Genomic DNA, 10685 nt, shown 5'->3' on the forward strand with positions numbered 1-10685 from the left:
TATGGGAATAGTGTGTAGGTGTTGAACATGGGTAGGGTGCTCTTTCCAAGAGCCGGTGCAGACTCGATGGGCCGAATGGCCTCCTTCTGCACTGTAAATTCTATGATATCTATGATAATTGCGAGGCACAGAGGAGGTTGTGAGGACGCTCCGTAGAGAGATTGAGAAGAGAGACAAGAGTAATGAAGGAGATGTGATCGGATATGAGAGAGAGAACAAGTAACTGAGAGAGCAGTTAACGGCAAGGGACAAGGAGGTGGAGGATGCCAAGCGGACACACCAGTCTTGTTTCGCCCATTTGGGCAGCTTTCAGTCCCAATATGACAAAGCCTACCAAGACACGCAATGCGCAGTGTTGGTAAGACAGGAAACTGAACAACAGGTTGAGCAGTTGCAGAAACAGTGCAATGATTTGAAAGCAGCCCTATGAGCATTCCACACTTCCACAATGGAACAAAGGCAGAGCTCGGTAGATCACGCAAAGTGCCGGAAGCAAATTGCAGAATTGCAAACTCTGCTTTCTGTTCAGAATGGGTTTCGGAGCATGTTTGGGCCCCAGTTAGACCAGGAAAATTGTCCCGATTCGCAGGAGTTAAATGAGACTGCCTACAGATATGTACATGGGACATGCACATAGGAAAAACTCCAGAAACGAAAAGCACCCCAACCCCCGTCTGCACAAGCAGAAAACACCCCGATGAACCCTGTAACCACACATCGCAGGGCCGCAGCAGAAGGAGACTCAGATTTCCTATACACTACCCCGTTAACCGTCACCCAATTAAGAGACGCGTGTGATAAAATTACACCGTTCCTACCCACATCGGACCCCCACCAGTTCTTTGCTAGAGTAAAACAGCAGGCGACCATGTATGACCTGGATGAAAAGGAGCAAGTGAAGCTCACAGTTTTAAGCCTCGACCCTTCAGTCGTGGCAGCCCTTCCCGACCCACAGAATGTAGGAGGAGGCACACTCCAAGAAATGCACACAGCAATCCTGGATGCGATCGGCTATAACAAAGGAGACCCCATAGAAGACCCAAACAAGTGTAGGCAAAAGAAAACAGAGCACCCCACAGCGTTTGCTGGACGCTTGTGGATACATTTCACAGCAGTATTCAGAGAATTAGCCCGCGCCCATTTGTCCCCAGATAATATGGCCAAATGGACTCACATCCTAGTCTCTCATGCGACAGAGGCAGGACAGAGAGTTTACACAAATTACGACCCCTCAGACGAGGCCCACAATGAGAAATGGGTTTTGAAAAGATTGTCCCGCACTTGGGAACAGTCCATCCAAGGCAAAACCGCATTTGTTAAAACAGAGGAAGAACAGGCAGACATGCATCCAGTTAGGACGCACCAGAACCCCGCATGGGTAAATGAGGGCAGGAACAGCTCACAGCAACCCAAATCCCAGGAGTGTTACAATTGTGGACAATTAGGACACTATGCACGAGAGTGCAATGCGGCCCAGAAGCAGACGAACCAACAGACAGGCACCCTAAATAAGAATAGGGCAAAGCCAATTCACAGCGTTAGCGCCTGTTTTGAGAACGCAGATATGATCGGCACCGACTGACAGTGTTCGGGCTCCCCAACTTGGGTCTGCGACACCCTTTGGGACAAGTCCGGTAGACCGGTACTGGCAGGCTCAATCCGTGGACACCCCGTAGAATTCCTCTGGGACACAGGAGGGTCCCGCACCACGCTCAGTTCCTCCACGATGTTTCAGCGAGACATGTGGCCCATCACCGACACCATTACACTCAGCAGTTTTACAGGTCATTTACAGCAGGGACACATCACAGCCCCTGTAGCAATCGAGTTAGGGAACATTAAAACAAAACACCCTGTAGTTCTGGTCGATCTACCCCAGACTGCCGAACACATCTTAGGAATTGACTTCATGAGCTCCCACAACCTCTCATTTGATCCGATAAATGTGTATGGAGAATGGCAAAGGCAGCACGAGCCCCCGCCATGCTCACAGTTGGAGAGTATGAATATAGGATCAGCGCAGTAAGAGACTTCTGGTTTGACCCTCGAGCCATTAGTCAGGAAAAACAAGTTAGGGAAGTCCTGCAGCAACACAAAGCAGCATTTGCACAGCACAAGCACGACTGTGGCAAGATCGCTGGCTTAGTGAATATTACAGGTCCCGACCCCAGACCCCAAAAGCAGTACGGTTTTCCCCAAGAGGCAGAGGGAGAAATCTCAAAAGTTATACAGAGTTTGCTTGATCAAGGCGTACTTCTATCAGTAGCCTCCACGAATAACGCACCAAAATGGCCCGTCAGGAAACCCGATGGATCATGGCGACTGACCATTGATTACCGGGAACTGAACAAAGTAACCCCAATAACAGCCCCCACTTTAGCCACAAGTCGCGAGACCATGCTCAAACAGGGACTACAGTCAAAAAAAAATTTGGTTTTGGACATGAACAACGGCTTTTGGTCCATTCCATTGGATTAAGCGTGCCAATACAAATTCACATTCAGATTCCAGGGACAGCAATATACGTGGACGTGCCTTCCACAAGGCTTCCACAACTCCCCCTCCATTTTCCACCGACAGCTGGCAAATGGATTAGCAAAATCTTCCCGACCCGATTGTTTAGTCCAATGTAGATGATCTGCTACTACAGACGGACACAAAGGGAGAGCACATTTAGCTTCTCGCTGAACTTTTAGGACTCCTACAACAAATTGGCTGTAAAGTGAACCCCAAGAAGGCCCAGAAGTCACAGGAAAAAGTGATTTACTTCGGTACAGTAATCACACATGACAAACGCGAGATTGAGCAGAAAAGAATCGACTCGATCGTCAAATTACCCCTGCCCCATAATGTCTCGCCTTCCGGTCATTTCTAGGACTGGTTGGCTACTGCAGAAACCATATCGACGGTTTCGCCACAAAAGCAGCGCCCCTATCCGAACTTCTCAAGAAACAAGCACCTTGGGAATGGCTTCCACAGCACACGGGTGCTTTAAAAAGAGCCCTCAGCACAGCCCCTGCATTATAGGTCCCAGATCCACTTTCCCCATATGCAATTGAGGTTGCAACTACCGACCGAACCCTTTTGGCCGTGCTCCTCCAAGAACGACATGATCGATTAGGGCCCGTGGCATACGCCTCACGCGTATTAGATCCAGTCGAGCAAGGATTTTTTGCCTGCGAAAGGCACCTGCACGCAGTTTTTTGGGCAGTACAATACTTCGCCTACATTACAGGACTCAACCCCATCACGATTCTCACTGAACACACCCCAACACAGCTACTACTTGATGGTAGAGTTAAGGATGGCACAGTCAGCCAAATCCACGCAGCCCATTGGACCCTTTTACAGGGACGGGACATAACAGTTAAGAGAACCAGGACCCACACTTTCCTCGCCGATAACTTACAATATGCAGGTACCCCACGAGTGTGAGATCATCACCACAAAGCATAATACAGGACCCTTTATACCAAAGTCAGCCCCCAGGAAACCAGGTACTACACCCCAGAAACCCCAGCCCACAGACACATGCGCACCCTTTAGAATCTCTATGTGGATGGCTCCTCCACAGTTTTAAATGGGAAAAGCATCATCGGTTGCGGTATTTATGTAGAGGACGCGCAGGGAAGCACCCTAGAAGAGATTTTGTTAAAATTGCCAGGACATCTAGGCTCGCAGGCAGCAGAACTGGCAGCCATTACTTATATTGTAGAACACCCTGACTCGTTTCCGACCCCAGCCGACATATATTCGGAGAGTTTATATGTCTGCAACAGTTTAACAGAATTTCTACCCCTGTGGGAAACTAGAGGATTCGTTTCCGCAGACGGAAAGCCCCTACCCTCAGCCCCATTACTCCAGCATATCCTAAAAACAGCCAAAGACCGTAAATATGGAATCATCAAAGTTCGAAGTCATCATCGTTCCTCCCCCCCTGGTAATGTTAAAGCAGACGCCCTAGCGAAAGCAGGTTCCAGACATGGTCATTTTTGGAAACCCCCCCCGAAAGCGCCGCAGTACACGCGGTTCAGGTCTCACAGACATTCAAGATTTGGCAAAGGCTCAAAAGGAAGGCGAGAAGCTCAGTGAAGTTTTAAAAGGCAACTTCCCAGCCCCTTATGATAAGTTTAAAAACGCGATACCACACATGACGGTGTGATTCTAAATTACGGCATTTATGTAGTCCCCAACCAGGACAGGAATCAAATTATTTGTCAGTTCCATGACAATCATGGACACCAGGGCATTGAATCCACCCTAGCCCACCTCAGACCTCTCTGCTGGTGGCCTGATTTAAAAGCCAATGTTACCCATTACATTGAGAACTGCATAATCTGTGCTCAGAACAATCCGAACAGATATTCAAGAAAAGCTCAGCTGAGTCACACCTGCCCTGTTAACGGCCCCTGGACAAATTTGCAAATCGACTATATAGGACCCCTACCCCACTGCAGGAATGACTTTAAGTATGATTAGGTGGTCATCGACACCTTCACAAAATGGGTGGAAGCTTTTCCATCCAGAAAACACTGCCAACACGACAGCTAAAATCCTAACCCAGCACATCTTTACGAGATGGGGCCTCCCACGCAGTATAGAGTCCGATCAAGGCTCCCATTTTATAGGACGAGTGATGAAAAACGTCCTCACAATTTTTGGAATAAAGCAAAAGTTTCATATAGCATACCACCCCCAATCAAGCGGCATTGTAGAAAGGATGAACAGAACTCTAAAAGCCACCCTCAGAAAAATGGTGCAACAGCACCTGGGACACAGTTCTCCCATTTGCATTAATCCGGGGCTGGTTTAGCACACTGGGCTAAATCGCTGGCTTTTAAAGCAGACCAAGGCAGGCCAGCAGCACGGTTCAATTCCTGTAACAGCCTCCCCGAACAGGCGCCGGAATGTGGCGACTAGGGGCTTTTCACAGTAACTTCATTTGAAGCCTACTTGTGACAATAAGCGATTTTCATTTTTCATTCATTTTCATAATGTTCATTCGCAACACAGTATCCACGTCCACAGGATTACACCCCCCACACCCTCATGACCGGACGCCCCATGAAAGGGACAGAATATTTATTAGGACTGGATTTGGCCCGCCCCACAGTCACCGCCCTCACTCATGAGAAAGCAGTACAACAGGTTGTGGAAAATGTGAAGGCTGCCCAGCTTGCAGCAGCCATCAGGCTTGGAACCCGCAAGAAGCAAAGCAAAGTTTGCTTTGATAAAGTGGTACACGCCACCGAGTTTGCAGTAGGGCAGCAAGTGATGCTATCCCTATACAACCCCAGTTAATTCCTCTCCCCCAAATTTTCCGGACCGTACTCCATCTCAGATGAAGTCAGCCCCTCTGTGTATAAGATCACCTATCCGAATGGCAAGTCTGCGTGGTTTCACATAAACCAGCTAAAGGCTTATGGCTCGCAGAACAACCATTCACACCACATCTCGCTTGCAGCAGCAGATGAGCATGCCCCGCCCACGAACGACGTATTCCTGCCCTTTCCCAACCTGTCCAGCCCGTCCTCAGATACAACTTCGACTCCACCTCCAGAGGCACGACTTTGCCTCTCCCTTCCTTCAGCAGCGACAGCAACAGTGAGAGTGATGACGACAGCTCCAGCACACCACGCTACGATTACACCCCTGCACCAGGTCCCACTCCCAGCAATACCAAACATGATTCCAGCGACCCCTTCGAGTTAACATACATTAAAGCCCCTGACCCAGACCCACCGTCCGACGATTATGGATTAAACCCTTGCAGCTCCAACCTCGACACAAGATTCTGGCACCGAGACAATTCGTTCAGGCTCATCCGTGACGATGAGATGGACCCCAATTCGCCCCAAGCAGCTTTAGTAAACCTACTCCAGTCAAGAGTATTGCAGCCGGAAGAAGATGATGACATAGAGTCTGACTCACACCAAACTAATCCCTTTGCGACTCTATTCGCTTTAGAGCAATGAGATGTCCAGATGATGGTAAAAAGGAACCGATAGAGAGTTACAGTGTCCTTTCTGATGGAACCTGCACCATGTTTGTTATGTATGTTTGTTCGTTATTGTAAACATTAAAAGTTGCTTGTTAATTTAAAGCTTTCACGGCCCCACGCCACCACTCTTTTAACGTCCACTGTCAGTTAATGGAACAGGTTTGTCCGCGGACAACCAATCATAGCTACTCTTCTGATTCGAAGGTAATCATAAGAGGCAGCCCCCACGACGACCACATATTCATACCGTTCTTGCCGGTCACTCAGGCAGTGGAGAAATGGCACTGGTCCCCGCCCTGCCTGAGGACCCCCCTCTGGTCAGCTATGCTCGGGTAGAGCACATACGGCACTGATCACCGTCCTACCAGAGCATTCCACCCATTCTTACCCGCGGCCCATACGCACCCCATTTTAGCACTTTAAGTTCAAAACTCTTTTGTTTCTTTATGGCAACCCTTAGATTGCTTCCAGATGCTATTTACATCCTCAAACACTAGGATGGTAGATCACACAGGCTGCGAGACGGCTCGACTGTGTCAATATTTTTCTTGGATGTCTTGTTCCCAAATATTTGGTTTTAAAAATAAAATGAGGGAGTCACAGATGGTGACCAATTATAATGGGTGATTGGCAATAAGGGACAGACAGACAAGATCTTAAACAAGATAATAACAGGAATTATGCTTGTGTCCATATAACTTGGGAACCTCAGAAGAAGAAAAGACAGAAAGAAGGAAAGGTGAAGACAACCATCATGCTCGACAGTTGGATCTTAGCGGGAACCCTCCAGTTGCGCGCAGACGCTACCCCCCTGACCCCTACCACACAGGCCGTGAATGTTTCCCACCCCTGCCATACACTGTACCCCGAGGTAGTTACCGATACACTGACCTGGTGTGACAAGTTCATCCCCTGGTATTCCCTGTCCTACGTTGTAGAAGCACTGTTAGTACTGGCGATATTCTGCAGTGTCGTTTAGACCCTTAGACTCAGGAAATGGCGAAGGAAAGCCTCCCGCACCCCAGTATACACCTTCAGATCCCCTATCTTCGGACTTCAACAGACCCCCCAACCCATTTAAGTGAATTAAGGTACATCTGTTTTTTTGTGTGTTCGTTTCGTTCTAATAAAGACATGTAAAACTCTGGGCTTGACTGCCAAGCCAGAGATACGGGTTTTGCTGCTATGTACAGTTTAAAATGCTGTAAATTATTTTGATTGATTGAGGTTAGTTTATTTAAGGACAGTTAGAGGTTCCAGTTTTTTTATTTTGAAATGCATGCCTGAATGTCATAGCACCCTGTAGAATTCTATAATGATGCCTGTACATAAAATAATTGAGGTGAAAGTTGCAATTCAGAGGACAGAGCAGTGTAGAGCCTGTCAGTGCTTATGGGTGCCCGACTCGGGAGGAGAACAAAGACGACGCGGTAATGTGATCCTTCACGCTTCGAGTTGAAGATCACAAGGAGCGTATGTAGCCATCTGGGATGGCCACTTCCAGAATACACAATGGACATTTGCAATGATTACAGGGAAATATGGACAATGCTAAGAAAGCAGGCAGGCACAGAGCCTGTCTGCATATTGGAGAAACAGCTCCCAGACGAGACTGAAACTGTCGGCCCATTAGCATATGGATGGCCCATCTCCGGGAACAAAGGAAGATACTTAAGTAACCGATCTGGCCCCAGACCTCGCGGCGCCAGTTCCCCAAACCGAAAGCAGAAAACAAAGCAGGCCAACGGCCACCTAGGACACGCCCAGCCATCAAGGCATCCACCCCTTTATTGGTCAGGATCAATGCGAATGATCAAGAAATGGCCCAATTGATTGGGGCCAAGTTTAAGGCCTGCCGAAAAGTGCGCAAAGCCCCCTTCCGGTATAAGAAGGCGGCCCCAAGAGAGAATCGCTCTTTTGGAATCGGCTCTCAAAGCGGAGAGACCTGTCCACCAGCTACACCAGAAGCAAGTAAGTCCAAGGTCAACGCTCGCTACTAATCAGACGACCTTAGCTGTTCCCCTTCACCACTTCGACCCCAGCAGCCACAGAGACCATTGTTCCTCTGACTGAGTGGGCGCCCGAAGCTAAGTATAGGCTTTAGCAGTAGTGATAGTTTAGTCTGTAGTATTTCGTGCATGAGTAGATATTGCTGTGTGTGTAAATAAATAGTATTGACTTTGAACTAACGAACTGGTGTACCGGCTCTTTGATCAGTATTCGGGTTTGAACCTTGTGGCGGTATCGAAAGATACCTGGCGACTCTAAAGCAAACATAATTAGAATTAAGGAAGGCGACCATATTGACCGCCATATTTAGAAACAAGCAAACAGAGCAACAAGACCTCTGGTGTCCTTGCTGACTTCACCTGCGGGAAGTGCAGCCATCTCCAGCTCCTCACAGACCGTGTTAGGGAATTGGAACTGGAGCTGGATGAACGGAGGATCATTCGGGAAGCTGAGGGGGTGATAGATAGAAGCTACAGGGATATAGTTGCACCGGAGAACAAAGGTAGCAGGGTAACAGTTAGAGAAGGGAAGAGGGCGAAGCAGTCAGTGCAGGGATCCCCTGTAGTCGTTCCTCTCAACAATAAGTATACCGCTTTGGATACTGTTGGGGGGATTACCTAGCAGGGGTAGGCTGCAGTGACCGGGTCTCTGGCACGAGGTCCGGCTCTGGGGCTCGGAAGGGAAGGGGGGAGATTAGGAGAACACTAATTTAGGGGACTCAATAATTAGAGGTACAGACAGGCGGTTCTGTGGGCACGGGCGAGACTCTCAGATGGTTTGTTGCCTCCCGGGTGCCAGGGTCCATGACATCTCGGATCATGTCTTCAGGATCCTTAAGGGGGAGGGTGACCAGCCAGAGGTCGTGGTACACATTGGTACTAACGACGTAGGTAGAAAAAGGGGTATGGATGTAATAAACAAGTTTAGGGAGTTAGGCTGGAAGTTAAAAGCCAGGACAGACTGAGTTGTCACCTCTGGTTTGTTGGCGGTGCCACATGATAGCGAGGCTAGGAATAGGGAGAGAGTGCAGTTGAACGCATGGCTGCAGGAATGGTGTAGAAGGGAGGGCTTCAGGTATTTGGATAATTGGAGCACATTCTGGGGAAGGTGGGACCTGTAAACGCATGAAGGGTTGCATCTGAACCAAAGGGGCACCAATATCCTGGGAGGGAGGTTTTCTAGTACTCTTCGGGAGGGTTTAAATTAATTTGGCTGGGGAATAGGAACCGGATTTGTAGTCCAGCAACTAAGATAGCCGATGTTCAGGACGTCAAAGCGTATAGTGAGGTAGTGGGGAAGGTAACACTGACAAAGGAGAGTACTTGCAGGCACGGAGTTGGGTTGAAGTGTGTATACTTCAACGCAAGAAGCATCAGGAATAAGGTGGGTGAACTTAAGGCATGGATCGGTACTTGGGACTACGGTGTGGTGGCCATCACGGAAACTTGGATAGAAGAGGGGCAGAAATGGTTGTTGGAGGTTCCTGGTTATAGATGTTTCAATAAGATTAGGGAGGGTGGTAAAAGAAGTGGGGGGTGTGGCATTGTTAATTAGAGATAATATAACAGCTGCAGAAAGTCAGTTCGAGGAGGATCTGCCGACTGAGGTAGTATGGGTTAAGTCAGAAATAGGAAAGGAGCAGTCACCTTGTTGGGAGTTTTCTTTGGCCCCCCAATAGCAGCAGAGATGTGGAGGAACAGATTGGGAAACAGATTTTGGAAAGGTGCAGAAGTCACAGGGTACTTCAACTTCCCAAATATTGAGTGGAAACTCTTTAGATCAAAGATTGGATGTGGTGGTGTTTGTGCAGTGTGTCCAGGAAGCTTTAATAACACAATATGTAGATTGTTCGAAAAGAGGGGAGGCCATATTGGATTAGGTACTTGGTAATGAACCAGGGCAAGTGATAGTTTTGTCAGTGGGGCAGCATTTTGGAGACAGTGACAACAATTCTGTGACTCACTTTAGTAATGGAGAGGGATAGGTGCGTGCAACAGGGCAAGGTTTACAATTGGGGGAAGGGTAAATACGATGCTGTCAGACAAGAACTGAAGTGCATAAGTTTGGAACATAGGCTGTCAAGGAAGGACACAATTGAAATGTGGAATTTGTTCAGGGAACAGTTACTATGTGTCCTTGGTATGTATGTCCCTGTCAGGCAGGGAAAAGATGGTCGAGTGAGGAACCATGGTTGACAAGAGAGGTTGAATGTCTTGTTAAGAGGAAGAAGGAGACTTATGTAAGGCTGAGGAAACAAGGTTCAGACAGGGCGCTGGAGGGATACAAGATAGCCAGGAGGGAACTGAAGAAAGAGATTAGGAGAGCTAAGAGACATCTTTGGTGAGTAGGATCAAGGAAAACCCCAAGGCCTTTTACACATATGTGAGAAATATGAAAATGACTAGAGAGAGGATAGGTCCGATCAAGGACTGTAGCGGGAGATTTTGTATTGAGTCTGAAGAGATAGGAGAGGTCTTGAACGAGTACTTTTCTTCAATATTTACGAATGAGAGGGGCCATATTGTTGGAGAGGACAGTGTGAAACAGACTGGTAAGCTCGAGGAGATATTTGTTTGGAAGGAAGATGTTTTGGGCATTTTGAAAAACTTGAGGATAGACAAGTCCCCCGGGCCTGACGGGTTATATCCAAGGATTCTATGGGAAGCAAGAGATG

Source organism: Scyliorhinus torazame, chromosome 8 (genome assembly GCF_047496885.1).
Source record: "Scyliorhinus torazame isolate Kashiwa2021f chromosome 8, sScyTor2.1, whole genome shotgun sequence".
In the NCBI taxonomy this organism is placed as follows: domain Eukaryota; kingdom Metazoa; phylum Chordata; class Chondrichthyes; order Carcharhiniformes; family Scyliorhinidae; genus Scyliorhinus; species Scyliorhinus torazame.